Raw genomic sequence first — 23,072 nt, 5'->3', positions numbered from 1 at the left:
CAAAATATCCCAGTTTGCAAATGTTTTCCACCTAATTGTGGCTCTGCCATATTTGCCACATAATACATCATCTGCTGCATAATCTGATGATTTTAACTAATAGATTGTTTGTAGCTCAAATGGATCAAAAGTTACTAATAAATGTGACTTGTGTTGCTGCGAAGTGGAGGGCTCTTTGCGAAGGTTGACTGGTAACCTTTCTCACTGCTGCATTTGATTGTTACACTGGTACTAAAGACTTTCAGTATGTATAGAAATGTCAAAATAACAAAGTATCAGAAAATATACAGCATTACACTGCAGCCTTTTTGTGTGCTGTATAATTTAGTCAACACTGTGGCATAATTTTGTTCTCTCTTGCTGCATAATTCTACTGGCCCCAGAGCAGGCAGCACATGTTAAAAGTGCTTGTGCATGGAGCAGAGAGGCTGTGAAGTTTGCAAACTTAATTTAGTGTGCGTGCAAATCCTGCATTGCCAATCCATGGTGATTTGCACTAGTACTGCTGAAATAAGGCCAATTGAGCTACCAATGGGGAGGCGGACTGGCCTCAAGTGTCCTGTGACCTCAGTGACAGAGTCACTGTCACTCTGGGGTGTTTTGCTTCGTAAGCCTGCCCACAAGACTGGAGGCGTTCTTCATCATGAATTGTGATGGACATGTCTTCAAGGTTAACCCACACTTGCCACTAGTAGGGTCCACCTGCTGGTGCTAGGACACCATGGCTTCTACAGTCTAGCTGGGCCTTCTAAGGTCAAGCATGGGAATGTGCTCCCTCAGGAGAGTGGTTTGATGGCGTGGTCATGAAGGCTGAACTGGGTTCCCCAGTTGCAAATTCTGCTGCTCAAGCCATAGTGCCACATCCTGTCTCCCACTAAACACCATACCACCCCACTGAGAGAAACTCGCACTGTCTTCAGCTATAACACAATTGTGCTGTGCTATCAACACCTGGATGCAACTCAATTCAAATTATGCACTAGACGAGTAATATGCTGCCTGAAAAAAAAGTAATAACATCTTGGAAAAAGCAATTACTCATAGGGAATGCAAGATTTAGCAAAGCATGTGAAATGTAAGCAGGAACAATGTGGTCTTAACAGGGCGCAACAATGAGAAATTCTTTATGCTTTACTAAATTTATGATGCCCTATGGTGCCATAGAGGTAAAAAAAAAAAAATGTAAAAAAATTACATAATCTCTTCCAACATCCATGAAAAAAAAGTCAGTTTTGCTTGACAACCTTTGTGTGTCCAACATGCACAAAAAAACATCTCTGCTAAGAAACCATGCAATATTAAAGAAGATTAGTGCCAACTCTCGCTTGTGACACACAACAGTGCAAGTCATCCAGGCCACCATGACTACTCAATAGAGAAACACTAGTGCACAAGCAGACTAACTTTGTTCAAAAGCTCTACATTATTAGCCCAGGTTAGTGCAGACACTCACGTCTGGCTCAAATCCACTCAGCAATCATGATAGTCCCAAACACAAACACAGTAGGTCTCACCGATAGCATATATGCACTGGTCTAGAGGGCTATTAAATACCCGTGAACTTCTGTTTCTAAAAACACTAGAACGTGACTGAAATATGTAATCTTGCAAGGAAACCTTGAAATGCTGATAAAGTCATTCTTTGAAAGCCTGAACATGAAAGAATAAAATCTTCAAAGATAACCTTTAAGCAAGGAATAATGCATTCCAATTAGATCTCACCATGAGATAGACTTTAAATATCCAAGGGGGCTGCAGACACAATCTCGTCATTAAACTCAGAAATGTCACTATCTACTTCCTCAATCATGATGATTCAGGGAAATGATCACTTTGTGCTGGCCTTCCATGACATTTGTCAGAACCTAAAAAAGTGAATACTAACCACAGTGAAAATTCCCTCTGCCCATAAACAGCTGCCACCCACAGGTGACGCCCACCCTGTACTATTGCTTCCCATCAATCCACTAGCCCCCAAACCAACTAAACTCAGGGGAAAGGCCTGCCGCCTCCTAGCAGTGCAGCTGACCATAATGCAGCTGATAATCCCAGCCCTTTTATAAAAATGCACATCATTAACACTCCCTCTCCCTTGATGCAGACAACATCTTATGTTCTTCCTACTGCCTCATGTTTGACTCCCAGAGACATCGTTTAGTGACAGCTTCTCTACTTACCTTGATGATCTCCTCTTCCCAGACTACAAATTTAATAGATCTGATAGGGTAAGAGAAGAAAGATTGCTCTAACCAATGCCACTAACCTGAACTGCACTATCATTGCCGAAACAACCTATTCGCTGTTTGAATACATAGCATCTTGTGTCTCTATCAATCCCATGATCTCTCCCATTGTCTCAGTAGTCTATCTCACACAGCCACAATCCCAAATTCCTGTAGGAACTCCTGGACGTGGCAATCCATTTTCAAAATGAGATCAATAAATGGTATCCTGCCCACCAGAACCTACAAACCGTCCTTACTACATTCACCCCCTTTGAACCACCAGAGACTTATGAGATGCTAAGCCTGTCTGTCAAAATAAAAGCATCTAATTCACCTATGGAGCCATGGTCAACTGAGCGCCTCCTCCCTTTCATTGACTTTGATACAACAAACATTTCAAATGCTTTATTCCACACATCAGGTGTGCCCCCACTCCTTCCAAAGCGTACTATCATACCCCTTTTCTAAACAAAAAGGTCCTTTGATATTACAGGTACAGGTTCAAGCTTCCTTTTCTCACTAAGGTCCTGGAAAAGAGGAGGATGATATAGCTCGGACAGCATGTGGAACTAAACGAGCTCCTCTACGACCGTCAACACTTTGTATCCTCATGGAACATGGAAGCAGCCCTACGCGATATACAAGAGGAGCGTCTTCTCTCACCTTATGCATGTCAGAAAAATACATTGTGGCATGCTATAGCAGTATTTCTTCTCTGTTAGTTAGGTCTATTGTTATGTAAATTGGTATTAGTAAGGCTACTGATTCCCTTCATGTTCTAGTTCAGAACTCTGTTGTGCCTGTTTGATCGCTACCGGTTTTCGTGCTCCTGGGCCCTTGGTACCCGCAGTTTATCTTCAGACTACAAATAAAGAACTAAAAAAATATTTGAGAAGAATCTTTAATACTTTACAGACATTTGCAGCAAAATGCCTTCTTTCTTTTTTGGATCCATTTCACAGGGGAACAAATAAAGGAAAGAGAGGGTAAGAGCTGTTTTTGAAGTCAAGGTTTTCAGCAACTAAGAAGACAGAAAAGGAGGCAATAAGGGGAAGACGTGAGAGAGATGGGGGCAGCTGCCAGCGGCAGAACGGAAGCGGACACTGTCCTTGTCTTCCCTGGGCAAGAAGGAAGAGAGACAGAGCCCTTCTCCTTCTCTGCCCACCCCGCCCGTTCTCGAACGGCCACGAAGGGCCGAACATTATCTAAAGGCTTTTGCTATTTCTGCCGTCCTGGGAAACATGACTAAAAACAGAAAAGTAGGGGAACGCATTGCATAAAATTAATGAAGTAGGGGCACGCCGTGCCCTTCCGATTCTGCCCACTTCGACCACTGATTGCCTAACATACCATTCAGGTGGTCAGCCAGGCCTTACAAAAGTGTAAAAGTCAATCAATCAGTAGTTTGTAAAGCCCGGCTACTCACACTTGAGGGTCTGAGGGCGTTAGGGGTGATCCGTCTGGGTGTGGGGGTTCCGTCCAAGAACCAGTTCTTGAGGTCCTTCCTGAATTGTGTCAACGACGAGGATTGCCTGAAGTGGAGGGGCAGGGGTTTCCAGGTCTAAGTGGCAAGGTATGAGAAGGATTTTCGTCTGGTTCTGGTCTTGTGGATCCATGGGATGGAGGGTAGGGAGAGTTGGGCGGAGCAGAGTTGTCTGGCAGGTGTGTGGAAGGCGAGGCAGTGGTTCAGATATTGAGGCACTGCGTCGTGGAGGGCTTTGTAGGCATGTATGAGGAGCTTGAAGGTAATTCTCTTGTTGATAGGTAGCCAGTGGAGTTGTCAGAGGTGTTGGGTCATGTGGTTGTAGCGGGGGATGTCGAGGACCAACCTGGCTGCGGCATTTTGGACAATCTGTAGATTCCTGAGCTGTTTCTGCGTGACGCCGTCATAGAGTTCGTTGCCGTAGTCAAGTCTACTGGTGTGGAGTGCGTGGGTGACCTTCTTCCTGGATTCTGTGAGGAGCCATGTGAAAGTCTTATGAAGTAGGCAGAGCATGTGAAAACAGGATGAGAATACTGCGTTGATTTGGTGGTTTATTGAGAGCGAGGAGTCCAGTACGATGCCAAGGTTGCGTGTGTGGTCCTAGTTCTGTGGGCCACCAGGAGTCGGCCAAGGCTGACTGGGTGGGTCCCAGGATGAGCACTTCGATTTTGTCCAAGTTGAGCTTGAGGCAGCTGTCTTGCATCCTGGTAGCAACTGCCTTCATTGCGTTGTGAAAGTTGGTTCTGGAGTGTAATATTAGTAAAAATGTTAAATGTCCTGTTTGATGATCATGCATCGCACGGTCAGCACGCGATGCTTTAGTTGTGCATTGTTGCTTTCTTTTAAATGTGGCTCATGCATGGAGTGTCCACTGGAAAGGGGTTCGAATGGCTTCGGGCAGTTGCTGTTCGATCATCCGACTGGCAGGACGCTCCGTGTGTTGGGTGAAGTATTGCCAGAATAAACTCTTCAATTTCAAGATACGTCGGTCTTGCCTTCCATCATTTTATTTGGCGACGAGCTAGAACAACTCCACCCACATACCCACGCCTTAAAATTACCTGCTGGCCGGTTGGGTGTACGCCGACTTTTTCACTTCTGCTTCAGATGTTTTATGATGATCCCTTGTCTGGTGATCAACGATTTTCTCATCTTGAAGTCAGCGCAAACCAAACTCAGCGTAAGAACACACCGAAAGGTATGTGTGTTTTTAATAATTAACTTTTACGGAGCCTCCCGCATGCTCGCGCTCTTCTTCGTGAAGATCTACTGGTCACGAGACCCCGAGTGCATCGAACACTTCATATGCAAGCGCTGTCGTCATTACGCTACGCGGTGCCATCTTTAACTGGCTCATTTTCAAGAAACTCATATAAATTGAAATCAATGTTTACTTTACTAGCGTATTTTTAATTCTGCATTCCGACGACACGCACGGCATTTTACAAGCGTGATCAGCTGTTCAACTAATTCAGTCAGCGTGTCGGCTTCTTGCATTTCGGCGACACTCACGCCTATTAATTTAAATGTCTTCAGTTTTGGATTTAGTCAGTGTTCAACCTATAATTCTCCAGCGACACGCACGCTTATTAAGCTACATAATCAGTAACACGCACACTTATTATCCTGCATTTCCTTTATTTCATGGCAGCATGTTTCTTTCTTTTTGCTACATCTCGGCGACATGCATGCCATTATTTTACATATCAACAATTATAAAGGTAGTTTAAAGTACATTTACAAGAATTACTTCCTCTTTGTGTTAAACTTCAGTGACACGCACACATTTGTATACTTATTACATTGTGGTTTACATCGAATAGATACAATTCGTCATTGCTAATGTTCAACAGATAACACAACCTCCTCTATTTTTAGGCAAACTGGGTAGCCCACCAATTATTTGGTCAGAGTGGTACAGACTCTTTGAAAATCACTTAGTGGCCATTGATGCTGCTGGCTATTCCCCTGCATGTAAATTTGCTTTATTATTTGGATGTCTTGGTCAAGCAGCTGAGAGGATTTTTGACAGTATTGTACCTATTCCACCTCCATCATCTCTTTCTGGTGAAGGTCAATGGAATGTTTACTTAGAGGCGGTTGCACGTCTTAAAAAACAATTTTCCAATGAGTCCAATATCATGCCAGAGGGACATAATTTTCACAAAAGGAGGATGAGAAAGTAGAGGAGTATATATCAGCACTCAGGGTGTTAGCAACCACATGTGGCTTTGGTCCATTTTTTTTCTTTTTTAAAATTCTTTTTATTTGCATTTTTCGTAAAGCATACAACATTAACATAAAGTGCAGTGCAATACCTTCAATAAATCCACCTGTCAGTTCGAGTCCTCATTATATGTCCAACAATGTAAGCCCACAAGTGTATCAGCCGGGGAAACTGAGCATTCTTGACATCAACTGCATCATGGAGGGTTATACATAATCATACATTACTGAGCGTCATTGCATATCACAATCTGGAGAGCAACATCATATGTAATATTCTATACTCTTGACGCTTTACATGTAGTCTGCAGACGCAGAATTTAACCAGTTAACAAATGGTTCCCATATATCACGAGGGCGAGATCGTATTGGCAAAAGATCCCAGTAAGTTGTCAACTGTGCCCTGCAGTATGTCACACTTGCAACCCATTCCTTCGCGGTGGGAGGCAAAGTCGCCCCCCCCCCCCCCCAGTGCACAGCCACTTGTCGTTTGGCCATTAAAAGTAGCATGTCAGGTAATTTACGCAATTTAGGTGGCACTGTCTCAATAATTCCCATTAAGGCTACCAGCGGCGTGCAGGGCAGTTCCATTCCAGTGATAGCTTTGACATGCCTCAGGACGTCGATCCAAATATTTGTTATTGGCGGCCTACATTGCCATGCTAAATGTAAGAAGGGCGCCCGGGGAGCACCACATCTCCAGCACCCATCGTCCTCCCGTAACCTCATCCTATGTAATTGTGTGGGTGTGCGATAGAGGCGATGGAGATACTTAAAGTGGATTAACCTAAAGCAGTAATTGGGTGACAATCTCTCTATCTGTCTACAAGTGAGGTCCCACTGCTGGTCTGTCAAGTTTCCCCCCAGATCTTCCTCCCAGGCTTTACGCGAGGTAGGGCTGATTATCGGAAATTCTTTCTGTGAAATGTTATAGATGCGAGATATGAGCTTCCTCCCCGATTCCACCTTTGATGAGTTTTCCAGTGCCGGTAAAGTCGGCGGTGGTTACAGAAATGTTGGGACATTACGGATACAAGAGGAGCGGATCTGATAATATGTTAACATATCCAGCGGCGTGGGGTCATGGAGTTGCTGCAGGGTGAGAAAGGTATCGTCAGGGTACAGATCCTCGCCTTTTCTTATGTTATGTGTGGCTAAACAGGTCTGTGTTCTGTTTTCTAGGAGCGGAGGGATCAGCGGGTTGTATGGGAGTGGCATTGAAGGGGCGTACAGTATATCTAAATGTGCCCGCTTACGAAGACTGTCCCACGCCCACCTCGCGGCCTGCACCATATCGATTTCATCATGGGGGCGCTTAGATGGGTGGAATAGCGCTGTAGACAAGGGGAGAGGTGCCACCCTATCTATTTAATAGCTACGTGGGGTTGGAAAGGTGTGGGATGCACCTAGTAGTGTAAGAATTGTGCCTGTGCACAGTAAGCATATAGAGCAAAATCCGGGGCCGCCATACCGCCCTGCACTTGTGGAAGGGTCAATACCTCCCATGATATCCTGGGTTGTCCGCCGGCCAACACCAGTTCGATCATGAGCGACCGAAGGCAAGTGAGAAAATGTACCGTGAGTGGCAATGGGATATTTACAAAGTGGTATAAAAGTTTTGGCAATATAATCATTTTAGTCACCGCTATGCGGCCGGCGAGCAAGAGGGGAAGGGTTTTCCATCTTTTTACCCTATCTTCGATCCAGGCCACCACCCTGCCGTAATTGGCAGACCACAGTTCCTGCAGATTGCTGCTGAACCATATGCCTAGGTATCGAATTGGGCCGGACACCCAGATAGTCGGTGGTAAAGGCCTGGGTTCCAGGTGTAAGCATAAGAATCACGGATTTATTCCAGTTTATGTTTACTCCGGAGAGTTCACCATATCGAACCACCTCCCGTGTCATGGGCGATAAGTTTTCTTTAGGATTTACCATATACAAGATTATGTAGTCCGCGTACATTGACATGGTGAGTGCCTATGTTGGGAATCCAATCCCCCTGTTTGTGTGGTGCTGCCAGTGGTTCTGTCGCAATCGTGAATAATAACGCCAACAGGGGGGCAACCCTGTCTAGTGCCCCATGTAATAGCTATTGGCTCTGATATCAATCTGTTCACCCGTAACCGTGCGGTGGGACGCGTATAAAGCAGCTGAATTTGCTGGATAAAAAGTGGGCTCAGGCTTAATCGTCTAAGAAGCGGGAACAAGAACCCCCATTCCAAAGAATCAAACAACTTGGTGGCGTCCAACAGAGCCGCAATCGAGGATACATGCGGGGCAAGGTAGTGGAGCAGCCCAAATACCGTTCTTATATTGTGGGATGTAGATCTGCCCAGCATGAAGCCAGATTGGTCCGTCCTTACTATCAATGGTAATAAGGGTTGCAGTCTAGTGGCCAAAAGTTTGGCGAGGAACTTGGCATCCAGATTTATCAGTGAGAGTGGACGATAAGAGTCACATTGTTGGGGGTCCTTATCTGGTTTTAAAAGAGTAATTATGATAGCTTTGCGCATCGAAGCAGGGAGATTCCCCTCCTGCAGTGCCTCTTGGTATACTACCAGGAGGTAAGGGGCCAGTAATTCTGAGTATTCTTTATAGAATTTTGGGGTGAGGCCGTCCGCACCTGGCGCCTTATCCGCCCGTAAACTGCCAGTAACCTGCCACACATCCTCCACAGTAAATGGTACGTCGAGGTACTCACGATGTACTCTGCTAAACCATAGCAGTTCTATGGAATCGAAGTAGGCTTCAAGGACCGAATCCGTTGGATTTAAATGAGAGGTATATAATTGGGCATAGAAATCACGCATAGTGGCGAGAATATCTGGTGGAGAGTAAACTATTCCGTCCACGGGTGTGTTAAGCCCTGTAATGAAGGTGGAGCCTCTGGGTGGGCGCAAAAGGTTTGCGAGTATCTTGCCTGACCTATCTCCCTCTCCATAACTTCGTGCGGTTGAGAATTTGTGTAGGAATTTCACTTACTTATCAGCCTCTTGATATTCTGTGAGTTGACTGCGGATGTGCCCCATTGTTGTGGCTGAAGGTGTGATGTAATACTGTGCCTTCAGCGCGTGCAACTCCGAGTCAAGCCGGCTCAAATTACCTTGAATGTCACGCAGTAACCTTAACTGGCCCACTATGCAGTGCCCTCTTATGACCACCTTAAACGCCTCCCAAAGCGCTCCAGATGTGTCCACCGAGCCCACGTTGTGTTAAAAATACTCTGTGATCATTCGCCAGTGTGGGTCCGGCTGGATGTCGGCCACGAGGGAGGGGGCAGGATGGCTCCTATTAACCCCTGGTACTTTCGTGATCCCAAGATGCGCAGTGCGCTGCTGAAGACAGTTGATCACTATTTTAAGGACAATCAGGGTTCCGTTGACTCGGCTGTGTCGTTGTGGGAAGCATTTAAGACCGTGTTGAGGGGGGAGGCCCTCTCCTTGGTAGTGGCCGCCAAGCGACGGAGAGATGGCGAGGTTATACAGGTTGAGGATGAGATCGCAGCTTTAGAGGTGGCCCTGGAGGGGGAGGTTACAGCGGCCTCACTGCATAATCTGAGCTTGAAGCAAGCGGAATATAGGGACCTGGTGACGAATGCCGCCAAGACCCTCAGTAGGGAACAGCAGGGTCGCTTGTACGATGTTGGCGATAAGGCCGGGAAACTCCTAGCGTGGCTGGACAAAAAAGAACGTGTTAATAGAGTGGTGCCGGAGCTGACGAGAGAGGGGGGAGAGGTGGTTGTTGATCCCGAGGGTATAGTACAGTGTTTTTCGGATTATTTCCGTATGGTTTACACCTCGGTTTCGGATAGGCCAACTGAGGATTCGCGTGACCTCCTGCGTGACATCGCTCTGCCCTGCCTTTCTGATGTAGATAGAGATGACCTCGATGGAGATATAACGGTTGATGAGGTGGCGGGTGCTATCCGCGCGCTGAACTCGGGCAAGGCCTCAGGCCCAAATGGTTTGCAGATTGACATGTATAAGCTGTTTCCGGATAGGGTCGCTCCTCACCTGCGCGCCATGTTCGTGGAGGCGCGGGGGAGTGGATCCCTTCCGTTGGACCAGCGACTGGCGACGATTGTTGTGATACATAAGGATGGTAAACCCCGGGACAAGTGTGCCTCCTATCGGCCAATATCACTCCTTAATGCTGAGCCGAAAATTCTGGCTAAAATCCTGGCGGGCCGCTTGGTCAGGGTGCTTGGAGACCTGATCCACCCGGATCAATCGGGTTTTATCCCACACCGTAACACTGCGTTAAACCTTAGGCGTCTTCATGGAGTGATTTCCAGGGCGAGCACGCTGCGAGAACCAGCTATTGTGGCGTCTCTTGATGCCACGATGGCTTTTGATACGGTGGAATGGGCATACCTGTGGGCTGTGCTTGCCAAGTTCGGCTTTGGCCCTGGTTTTGTGAGCTGGGTGAGGTTGCTTTATGAGGGTCCCCTTGCGAGTGTTGTGGTAAACGGGCGGGCGTCGACTCCGTTCCAGCTTGGGAGGGGCACCCGGCAGGGTTGCCCCCTGTCGCCTTTGTTGTTCGCCCTTGCCCTCGAGCCGCTGGCGGCGTGGATACGCTGGCACCCGGATATACGTGGACTTAGATGGTCGCCCGATCACGAGGACCGTATTTCGCTCTACGCCGATGACATCCTGTTATATCTCGCCTCGCCCAAGAACTCGCTTATAGTGGTTTGTGACGTTCTGACATCCTTTGGTAAGAACTCTGGTCTCGTCATCAATTGGAATAAATCATATCTGTATGTTCTGAGCGGCGACGTTCCACCTGTCCCGCGAACTTGTTCGATCCAGATCGCCCAGCAGGGCTTCGTGTACCTGGGGATTTTTATCTCCACTGATTCCACTTTGCGGTATGAGAGGAACCTGCTCCCTCCCCTGGCGCGTTTGCGGCGGGATGTTGCGGGCTGGCGGAGGATGCCGCTCTCCCTCCTCGGACGCGCCGCCTTGTTCAAAATGATGTCTCTTCCCCGGTTCCTCTAAGCCTTGCAGAATACTCTTGACTGGGTACCGGCCAGTTACTTTCGGGAGGTTGAAAGCCTCCAACGATCGTTGTTGTGGGATGGGAGGCCGCGCATTGCGATTGCTAAGTTGACGCTTCCGTGGTACGACGGGGGTATTGCGCTTCCGGACATTCGACGCTATTACTGGGCCACCCAGTTGAGCGCGATTAATCATGGATTCTATGGTCCGGCTCTAAGCCCCGGCTACGCCATGGACCGATGGTTGTTGCGCGGCGGTAATTATCACAGAGCGTTGTACTCGAGATCGCTGGACTCGTCCCTCACAGGGCCCACTGGGGTAGCGGTGCGGGTGTGGAAGTTGGCGACTGACTCGCTGGGCCGGAAGGATAGGCTCACCCTTGCTACCCCGTTGTTTGAGTCTGACAAATTGGGGAAGCTTTGGCATACAAAAGGTTTTGAGAAATGGGACTTGATCGGTATCTCCAGGGTTGGAGATTTGCTGATCAAGGGGAGGGTGGAGTCCTTTGAAGAGCTGCAGAAGGAGTATGAGTTGGGGAAATCCGAGTTTTTCCGCTATGTTCAGGTGCGTCATGCCCTGCGGTCAGTTCTCGTAGAAGGTGAGAAGGTGCCGGAGTCCTCTCCATTGGAGGACCGTATCCTCGATGGCCATATGCCAGAGAGTACGATCTCTCTTATCTATAAGAAATTGATTAATGTTCGGACTGACCTGCTATTGGGGCTGCGGGATCAATGGATTAGGGATGGACTTGAGCTGGATGACGAGGACTGGCAGTCTGCGGTTTCCTCTCCTAGGGAGGTCGCGATCCCGTCGCGTCTGCGGCTGGTGCAGCTCAAAATACTCCACAGAGTCTATGTTACGGGGCCAAGGCTGGTGCATATGGGATTTTCTGAGGAGGGCTTATGTAGGAGGGGCTGTGGTATGGTGGGTACCTTCCTGCATATCATTTGGGAATGTGGCGTCATCATGGAATTTTGGAGGAGAGTCCATGCGGTAATGGGGGAGGTGACAAGCATTGTTATGCAGCCGGAGGCGCGGTGTTGTCTCCTGAATGTTTGGGGGCCTGCTGATCACGATGAGGCACAGACCCAGTGGGTGACTCTGGGTAACATGGTGGCTAAGCGAGACATCGCGCGCCTGTGGGGCTCCGCGGGACTCCCCACATTGGCTGCGTGGAAGGAAAACATGGACTGGAATATGTTCAGGGAAAAGACGGTATATTGCGCTAGAGGGCGCCCTCGAAAGTGGCATGCCATTTGGGGGCGGTGGAACCAATATAGGGGGGGCATATGTCTTGCCCCTGATCTGGATCCCCCCGAGGAACAGCTCTCTCCTTAGCATTCTTTCCAGCTCTGTACATATTTTTTTTTTTTGATTGTTAATTGACTTCTTGGGTCTCTGCTTTTCCCCTTTTTCCTCTTATCACAGCGCTGTGACTGATAGACGAGGGGGGTCCGGTCTCCCCTGAGGGGCAATCACCAGGTGTATTCAGTGTACTTCGCCTTGCTTGGGTTTGGTTTGTGTTTGTGTTTATTTAAAATAGAACCTTTTTGCTTCTCCTTTCTATGCACTGTGGACGCTTCTTTGTACTGCTCACTTGAAGCTGCCGAACCTCCGGGTTGTCGGCTGAATAGCTGTGTCCCTATTTTTGATGAATAAAGGTTTTTATAAAAAAAAAATAAAAAAAATACTCTGTGATATGCGTGTGGATCTCTTCTCGAAAGACTATCTAGTAGCGCATTAGGAGGCCGGGGCCATGTAAATGGCTGTATGTATGGTTTGGGTACCTGCAGATGAAGTGTGACCAGTGAGTGGTCTGACAAGGTGCGTGCATGATGGGCCGCCTCCGTGACCCAGGAATGGAGGTCCTGAGATGTGAGCCAGAAATCCAACCTTGACCAAGCTTGATGTTGCTGTGTAATGCATGTGCCCTCCCGTGTGTTAGGATGAAACACCCGCCATGCGTCAACTAGACTATAGTCAGCAATCAGTCCCCTCAAAATCGCATCAGCCTGTGGGTGGTGTGTGCGTGATGTTCCAGCCCTGTCCTCCTCGAGCGAAAGTACAGTGTTGAAATCTCCACCCCAGATTAGCGCTGCGTCTCCTAAGGACTGTATTTGGTGCTATATCTGCAGGAAGAAATTGGGATCATCTACGTTAGGTCAGTAGATGTTGGCAATGAGAACCCGTTGGTGAAAGAGCGTCCCCAATATCAATAGATATCTCCCCTCAGAGTCGCTGACTACCTTTATTGTCTGCCAAGGAATACCCCGTCTGATTAATGTGGCCACTCCTCTGGAATAGTTAGAGTAGCAAGACATGTGTATCTTGCTCCATCTGGTGGATTTCAATCTATTACTAGCGGTACTTCCCAGATGGGTGTCCTGTAGGAGACAGACATCTGCAGCATGTCTCACCAGATAGGACTGCACCAGTCGAGATTTTCTGTGGTCCTTTAGGCCACGCATATTCCACGTGATGCAGGTCATTTTAGACATTGGGGTCCATGGGAAGAAACGTCTCCGCAACTGTCCTTGTCTTGCCCCATGTGGTGTGCACCCAGCGGCTTCCTGCAATATCTCTCCCACTGTATGGGGTGAGCTCCAGATAATGACAAGTGCTCAAAATATACGAGTTATCCAGTATGGAATAGGTTATGCACTGCAATAAACAAACTAACAATACCCTGCCCAATCCACCCACCACCCAATTGCGCCCCGGAGGAGAACCCCGGCTACTTTGCAGTCCTATAGCAAGTGTGTTGCTGATATAATGTGCTTGTGTAGAGTTGGTCATCAAAGGCCGGTGCAATTTAAAACTTAATATAGGCTGCATCAAACACCACAACAGAACAGTAACATTAACCCTCACCCTCCCCCCTCCCACACCAACCCCCCAATCAGGTTGTGTAAACCCTAAACATTACAAACAGAAGCTCTGAGAACACAGAGCTAAGGGGAATCATCCCATGGGGCGAAGATTTGCCGGCAAACTGCCCTGTCGTGGGAGCAACAGGGTGGCTGAGTGAATTGCTTACTACCAGAACATTTAAACTGTACATAATTAGTACCACTGGAGGAACGTGTCTCTGCGGGTTGTATACAGTACTTTAGGAATTAGCCATCGCACAGAGTACATCATTGTCATTTAGCTGGCTGCTCGGAGAGGCCGCTGCTGCAGAGTCCCTCAGTTGCTGCTTTCTCGCCGTTTGTTTTGTGAACTTCAGGGCCGCACTGGCCTTCGCAGGGTACAACACAGCATACTTTGTGGCAGATTTTTGGAAGAGTTTCTTGGCAGGGATAAATTCTCGTTGTGCGGCTTGGACTGCCTCCATGAAGTCCGGGTAGAAGGCAATGTGGTTTCCCTGGTATTGAATGTCCCCCTTCTCCCGGGCCAGCAGCAGAACAGTGTCCCTATCCCTGTAGTTCAAAAGTCGAGCTAGTATCGGCCGAGGCTGGGCGCCAGGAGGGGGTCTGGGCCCCAGGGTGCAGTGTGCCCTTTCCACCAGGAACATCTATGACAGGCCAGTCCCGAACAGTTCTTCTAGTAACTCTTCAAAGTAATGATCCATATTTGCTATGTTCGTGGACTCTGGAATGCCCGTGATATGGACATGGTTTCTTCGTGACCTCGCTTCGAGGTCTTCATTACGGGCTTTAACCTGGCGGTCGTCTGAATCTGAGACCCTGGTTTCCAGTGTGTCAATTCGGGATTCGTGTTTATCTACCCGTTGTGAGACATGGTCCATGCGCAGCGCCAAGGTGTCTAGTTTGGAATCTATGTCCCGCAGACTGACATTTATCTTCCGCAGCATAGTTTTGATGTCCTCCTCCTGTTCAGGCACCACAGTAATAGGCGTCGACCCCATATCCTGTAGTTTTTTGTTTCGTTTTTAAAAATTGATTTCAGCCTGTTTCTTGTCCAATTTACCAATATTGGCACCCCAGTCGTTGCGCCACCTCTGGCTGTGGATCCTCTGTTGGGAGCCCCAGGGAGCGGCACGGCCTCCCCACGGGCAGTGTCAGCAGATCTTGGCCGATATGTAAGCACCAGACTCGGCGCCTCTCCGGTCGAATGGTGCACTGCGTCCACTCTACCAGTCAGATCCCAAAAGCTAAATTTGTGCACTTTAGTTAAGGCCACGGCAGTGTACCATGCTTAGTAGTCTCGTCCGCCTCCACCAGATTGCCGGAGGTCGTCAATACCGTATTATTGCCCACTGCTGTGCCCTACCTCTGTCTGGTCCACAATAACTGTGCTTTGTAAATGTAAATGTAAATGTGCAGATATTTATATAGCGCAAATCACCAACCGGTCTCTAAGCGCTTGCTTAGGGAACCCATCCTGGTATTCCCCTGTGAGATAACCCAGCAGGGCATCCACAAGGTGAAAGCCAGGCATCCCGCCGCGAGGGGCCATTGTGGAGATTAAGCAAGCTATTGCCCAGAGTCACAGAGTGTGAACCCATGAATTGAGTATGCACTGGAGCGAGAATTATCGAGTCCATGGACAATTTATGGACTCAAGACCCAGCCGAGCCGGGAATTGAACCCTGGTCCCGGGCTGACCTCTGCTTCCAGGTCTGCCTACTCTAACCAGTGAGCCACACTTCTCCAGGGGGGAGGGGGGGGCGTCACTCTATCCACTGATAAGCACCGGTATTCTAGCTGCGGTAAAGTTTCCTCGCATTGGACAGCAAATCAAGTCCCCATTTCTATGCTTCCGGGTGCTGATGATCAGAGTCACAGTTCATTTGGCAGAAAATACCCGTGAGTTAGCCGTATTTTTCAGCCTTTCTTGGTTCCCTCATTCAGTGCCGTTACTGCTTGGTTTTCCCCCTTCTCTTGCTGAAAAAAGGTTCTTAAACCCAAGGTGGGCACCCCAGCGAGCAGCCGCAGCCCGGCCAGCCGCACAGTCATGCACCTCAAGACCCCCTGCGTCTATCACTCACAGCGATGGTAGATCACACAGAAGGGGGGACAGACTCCTCGTTGTTTCCCAGGATGGGCCCAGGGTCCACGAGCGCCGCCCAGCCCACGTGCTCGGCAATAGCAGGGACCCCGGCTCCCTCCACGTGGGATCCCCTGAAGTTAACGCGCTGTACCTTTATTGAGCGGGGCCGGCGCCGTGGCCTTCCGCCGATGGCACCGCAGGCAGCGCCGCCTCGGCCTGTCCTCCGGACGTGTTAGGGCCCAGAGCGTGTCGGATCCCAGGATTTGCCCAACCAATGCCGGCCTGTATTCCAGAGGGGCGGGGGTGCTCCCTTCCCCGGCAATCTGCTCTGCGCTCTGTTTGCCTTCACGCAGTCGGCCTTGCGTCCCTCCGCCAACGTGGTTGGACCGCCAGCAGCAGCCTCTGCATGCCGACTCACAGGGAACTCAGCAGCTCTCCCGGCAGCACCCACCTTCTGTACCGGCCTGGGGGCAGCTCACTTCATTGCAACTGGTGGCCGGAGCCCCCGCACCACCTCACATGGGCCCCGGTTTTCGGTCCCAGCTTCAGCAGGTCTCAGCGAAGCCTCGCGCCAGTTCCGCTTCCCTTTTCCAGTCTCCCGGGCCGCTACTGTACAGCACAGGCCTCAAGTGCCCGAGGTTCGTCACGTACGGTAAGCGGTCATTCTCCATGGGGCTGAAGGTATCAATCTGTGCCTTGCCACCTCAGCTGTCATTCCCTCTAGTTAGAGGGTTGGATTGGCAGTATTGCATCGGATAATTGCTGGATAATGTACTCGGCCGGCAGAGCCACTTCACCAAGCGGCCATCTTGCTGCTCGGCTCGGCCACACCCCGTGGCCTTGGTCCATTAGCAGACAACTATATCGGAGACCAATTTGTATTCAACTGTGCATCTCGGAAGATCAATTAAAGAATTCTAGGTTGCAAAAATCCTTCTTTGATCGAAGTAATTGAGTTAGCCCTGAATATTGAACGTTCAGCAATATCTAGCAAAGCTATGCAAGAAGACCCCAAACCCGGAGTCAATCTGATAAATTCCCCTGATCTTGAGCAAGAAAGTTCCTTATGTGCTGTGAACGTTAAAAGTAAAACTGTTAAATGTCCTCAAAGAAAACAACCTTTTTTCTGTTACAGGTGCAGATCTAAAAAACATAATCGGGAATTTCCCTGGTTGTCCCGCTATTAACAAAAGTTGTGTCATATGTAAGAAAATAGGGCATTTCCAGGGAGTGTGCAGAAACACCAGGAAACCTGTCAATGTAAGCTGTCTCGAGACTGATGTAGACTTGTGTTATAATTCCATTAGTAATGTGATTATAACCCTAAACTGTGGAGGAGATTCTAATTCTATAAAACGCCCTTTGTGTTTCGCTGTGATTGATAACGTTCCACTCCAGGTCATGGCTGACTCAGGTTCGCCGATTACCATTTTAAGAGACACCACATTTAACGATTTATGGAAAGATCGAATAAAAATTGCTACAATCCAACGTTAATCCTAAAGCATTTGGGAGAAAAGACATCAATATGATTGGTTATTTCTCTGTAGTTTTACAATGTATGGGTAGAGAAACCGAAGCAAAACTTTACATAGCAGAGAAAGGGAAAAACATAATCGGGTGGAAAGATTTAGCGCGTATGGGGTTAAATTTTGTTCCTGGTGCTGAAAATCCAATCAAAGTGGGAGTTACTTGTATGCAATATCGAATGTACTGAACCTGATGCAGGTGTAAACATATTGAAAGATATAATTTCAGAGTTCAAACCTTTATTTAGTGAACAAGTTGGCCTTGTCAAAGGTGTAGAACACCATATTAGATTAGTGCCTGGTGCCCAACCAGTGGCACACAAAGTTCGTTCAGTTCCTATGAGTGTCAGAGAGTAACTGAAACTTACCTTACAAAGTTTGTGTGAACAAGACATTATAAAGCTACCGATTCATCACAGTGGGTGGCTCCCATTGTAGTTTCACGCAAAAAGACTGGCAAGATCAGACTTTGTGCGGACTTGCGCGCACTAAATAAAAATATAATTGTGGATTGCCACCCACTGCCTAGAATCCACGAATTACTAGCTAACCTAGGAGGTGCAAAATGGCTTTCATTGATCGACTTGAGATCAGCTTATCACCAAGTGTCATTGTTAGCAGATTCTCAAGACTGGACTACATTCGTAACTCCCTTTGGAGCGTACAAATTCCTACGTCTTCCTTTTGGCCTCGCATCGGCTGGTAGCATATTCCAGAAACTTATGGACACGCTATTTCATGATATCAAGGGAGTCCAAGCGTATTTCGATGACATTCTAATATAAGCCAAGTCATTCAAAGAACACAATGACATCTTAAAACATGTACTTTCTATTTTGAAATCTAAAGAAATGACAGTAAGATCAGACAAATGTAAGTTCGCTGTACAAGAGTTAGAATGTTTAGGCCACACTGTGTCTAGTCACGGGATTAAACCAACATTTTCTGTAATTAGAGCAATTGAAGAAGCGAAGGCTCCCACAGATAAAGATGCTTTACGGTCATTCCTTGGCTTAGCCGAATATTATGCAAGATTTGTACCCGCTTATGCTCAAGGAGTAGAACCCTTACGAGTTTAGGAAGGGCCAAAGTTTCAAATGGACTGATTACTTGGATGTGGCATTTGGTAATGGTCTCTTCTCAGGCACTACATGCATTTAGAGATGCCAGTGTTTCCGGACTGGAAGCTGTTCTTAGTCAGAGAGTGGATGGGCGTGACCATACTGTAGCGTTCGCATCTAGATCCCTTAAACAGTTTGAGCAACAGTATAGTACGGCGGGAAGCTTTGGCGTGTGTGTGGGCTGTTCATAAGTTCAGAATGTACATCTGGGAATGCAAGTTTGAACTGGTGACGGATCACAAACCTTTGGTTTATATTTTAATAAGGTGAATACCACCAACATGTCTGCCAGACTCATGAGACAAGTGTCTAAACTCCAAGAATAAAATTTCGAGGTTGAACACATACAGGGTGGTGACAATTTCCGTGTCGAATGTTTTTCCAGATTGCTTATGCACAAGGACTATGAGGATGATTCTCTAACATAGGACATCGAATGTGTAGCTGTGGTGGACGCAGTAAAAGAGTATGATTCCGCTTTATCTGAGGATGATTGGAAGGCAGCTTGCGAGAGTGATTCAGTCTTACAGAAAGTGATTGAGTATATAACACACAGCTGGTCGGATCCTAGGTGTTTGAGTGGTGATTTGCGTATTTTTGCCCAGGTGTCAGACGAATTGTCTGTTGAAAACAAGATTGTTCGTCGGGGTGACAGATTTGTCCCTCCCGCCAGATTACACCTGTCAATCATCAACATAGCTCACCCAGTAGCATAACGAAAGTTGAAGGGGCCCCCCTGCAAGGTACACAGAGGGGCCCTGCTCCGGGTTTAATCTGGAGCTCTCCAGCGTGTGTACAATGCTGAGGGGGCCCCCTGCAGCTCGGAGCTCCCCCGCACTGCGGGGGATGCGGGGGCATGTGTTACACCCCTGAGCTCACCATGGGCATCTGGGATCCACTAAGACTGGGGTGAAGATTAAACAACATTACTGGTGACCTTCCCTAGATTCTCAAGTTAAAAATGCAATTGACAGTTGTCCTGAATGTCTTCTGTCTGATAAACATTGGCGGACATTGAAGATTCCTTTACATCCTACCGAGTTTCCAAGTGCGCCATGGGAAAAAAACAGGCTTAGATTTTTTAGGGCCATAAAATAATGGCATGCGTGTCGCCGAGATGTAGCAAAAAGAAACAAACACGCTGTCATGAAATAAAGGAAATGCAGGATAATAAGTGTGCGTGTCACTGAGTATGTAGCATAATAAGCGTGCGTGCCGATGGAGTGTTAAATGTTGAACACGTGGACTAAATCCAAAACTGAAAACATTTCAACTAATTTAGTCAGCACGTCGGCTTCTTGAATTTTGGCAAGGTTTGAGGATTTCATTATGCCGTTTGATTTATTCAAGTTAATTCATGACTTTGTATTTTTATTTATTTCTCTTTGTTTTCTGTAAGGGGGAAGGTGGTGTAACATTAGTAAGAATGTTAAATGTCCTAGTTGGTGATCATGCATTGCGCGGTCAGCGCGCAATGCTTTAGTTGTGCATTGTTGTATTCTTTTAAATGTGGCTCATGCATGGAGTGTCCACTGGAAAGGGGTTGGAATGGCTTTAGGCAGTTGCTGTTCGATCATCCGACCGGGAGGGAGCTCCGTGTGTTGGGTGGAGTATTGCCAGTATAAACTCTTCAATTTCAAGATATGTCTGTCTTGCCTTCCATCATTTCATGGCGGTTGTGGTGTCTGTCTTGCCTTCCATCATTTCAAGGCGGTTGTGGGTTAGTTGGTGAGGGAGATGATCAGCTGGGTGTCGTCAGCTTAGGTGACGGTGTTGAGCCCTTGGCTTCTGACAATAGCTGTGAGGGGGGCCATGTAGAGGTTGAAGAGGGTGGGGCTCAGGGAGAAGCTCTGGGTACTCTGCAGATGATCTCTGTAGGTTCTGAGAGGAACGGGGGCAGTCTGACTCACTGTGTTCAGCCAGTCAGGAAGGAGTGGATCCAATCCAGTGCCTTGTTGCGGATGCCAGCATCGTGGAGTCTTGTGATCAGGGTGCGGTGAGAGACAGCGTTGAATGTGGCCACATGTCCAGTAGGAGGAGAGCTGCGGTTTCTCCCCAGTCAAGGAGGAAGCGGATGTCGTTGGTGGCGGCGAGGAGTGCGCTTTCCTTGTTGTGGTTGCTTCGGAACCCCATTGGAAGGTGTCCAGGACGTTGATGCCCTTCTCAATGACCTTGGCTGGGAGAAGGAGGGATACGGGTCTGAAGTTCTTGAGGTCTGTCGGGTTGGCAGATGGTTTCTTCAGCAGAGGGTTAATTTTGGCGTGTTTCCAGTCTAGTGGGTAGTTGACTGTTTCGATGGAGCAGTTGATGGCACAGAGAAGCTGGGGGTGATGGAGGCGGCTGCTCTGTGGAAGATGTGGAATGGGCAGGGATCCAATGGGGCTCCTGAGTGGATGCTCTTCATGGTCTTGAGCGTGTCTGTGGTGATCGGGCCCAGTCAAGCATGACTCATTGGGCTGCTGCGTGGTTGTGAACGATGTTGGTGGGCGTCGTGGCAGGATATTGGGTGTTGAAACCGTCTTAGATCTGCTTGATCTTCTGGTGGAAGAAGGTGCTGAGTTTGTTGCAGAGGTCTTAGGCGGTTGGGATGTCTGTGGTCTGGCTGTTGGGCCTGGCGAACTCCTTCACAATGGCGAAGAGTTCCTTGCTGTTGTGTGCATTGGTGTTTGTTCGGTCTTGGAAGGCAGTTTTTTTTGTGGCTTTGAGGAGAAGGTGGTGTGCATTGATGGTGGTATTTGAAGGTTGTGTGGGTTTCTGGGGTTTTGGTGTTCCTCCATCTCTTCTCGAGTTGTCTGCAGGAATGTCTGGACTCATGGAGGGCAGGATAGAACCACCTGGCTTTCTTGTAGTGTTGCTTGCCTGGTGTCATCTTGAGGAGTGCCAGAGCATCAGCGCAGTTGGAGATCCATTGTTGAAGGTTGCGAGCTGCAGTGTTGGCAAGTGTTGGTGTTGGCGGGGTGATCGTGCGGAGAAGGTCAACAAGACATTCTTAGTGGCCTTGTTCCAGCTGCAACAGGGGGTGAAGAGTGCTTTGGTGTACGGTGGGTGTGTCGAAGGGGAGATGCACACAGTGGTGGTCGGCCTAGAGGAGCTCGGTGGTGTGGCTGTACGCGAGTTCCCGCTGATGGAGAAAACAAGGTTGACCGTGTGTGTCCAGCTGTGTGGGTCGGTGCAGTCACTAGCTGCTTGAGTCCAATATTGGGTAAGTTCTCCAGTGGGGATGCAGTGTTCTGGTCACTGGGATTGTCAAGGTGGAAGTCGAGGTCTCCGAGTAGGATGTACTCGGTGGATGCGAGAGCCTGGGGTGCGATGAGGTCAACCGTGGCATCGGTGAATGGCAGGCAGGGGCCAGGGGGACCTGTAGATGAGGGTGCCGCAGAGGGAGGCCTTGGGGTTGGTCTGGATCTGGAAGTGGAGGCGTTCCATGGTTGTCATTGGGTCGTTTGAGTGTGCAGTCAGTCGAAGGATTTTCTTGTGGACGATGACCATGCTACTCTTGGTCAGTCTGTGAGGTCCTTACAGGTGATTTTGTAGCCGTCGGGGATGGCGATTGCGATGTCCGGTCCAGAACTGGGGTTGACCCAGGTTTCCGTGAAGGTGATGTCGGGAGAAGCGGTGTCGAGAAGGTCCCAGATTTCTGTGGCGTGTTTGTGGAGGGATCTAATGTTAAGGAGGATGCAGTTTATCTGTTCAGATGCACGATTGGTCAGCTGGACAGCAAGGGGTGCTGGCGTGTTAGCAAGGGTGACGACAGGGTTGCAGTGACAGCAGGTGAAAGATCTGTGGGTCTCCTTTGGTGATGCTAGGTGGCAGGTTGCATGGCGTCCACAGTTGAAGGCGAGGAGAGTGCCAGCATTGTACCGGTGGAAGGTCCGAGAACCTGGAGCTATATTAACAGTGTGATTATCAGACATGCAGAAGGGTAGGTTTAAGGACTATTTGGAGTCCCTCCCCTTAGACACATACTCCCAGCCAGGACATAAATGACAAAAGATGTTAGTGATGTCCTGCCACTCCTTTTTTTCTGCTTAAAGCAAAGCACTCTTATCAGCATGAAGCTTCTTTTGGTCAAAGCCTGGCACCTCCCCGTGGATCACCCAAGGCGCCCCCCAGAGGCACCTGCCCCCCAGTTTGAAGACCTCTGCCTTAACAGCTGAGCCTTTTTTTGGTATGGGGTAGTTCACATTTAGGGCTGCATAGCTTTTATTTTTACCATAAAGTATCCATGAAAAATGTGCATCCTTTTTCCCCCAACATCATAGGGATTCTAAAGGTACCCAGGGATTGTGGATTTGCCGGGAGGGGTAAAGAAAATAGCCAAAATATAATTACATTTTGCTTTTTGGGGGGGGGGGGGGGAATTGAAAGGTGCACAGCAAAACAAGCTCTGGTAAAGCAAATAGGTTTCGCCTATGCAAGAGTTATTGGCGTTGCCAATGTGTTTTAGCCATGTTGAACACCAGTGTAGCTGCTGTTCAGCATGGCTAAAAGTGGCTTAGAGGAGAGTGGAGTGGCAAAGAGAGGAGTGTAGT

Source organism: Triturus cristatus, chromosome 2_1, assembly GCF_964204655.1.
Source record: "Triturus cristatus chromosome 2_1, aTriCri1.1, whole genome shotgun sequence".
In the NCBI taxonomy this organism is placed as follows: Eukaryota; Metazoa; Chordata; class Amphibia; order Caudata; family Salamandridae; genus Triturus; species Triturus cristatus.
Note: the sequence above shows the minus strand (reverse complement) of the source record.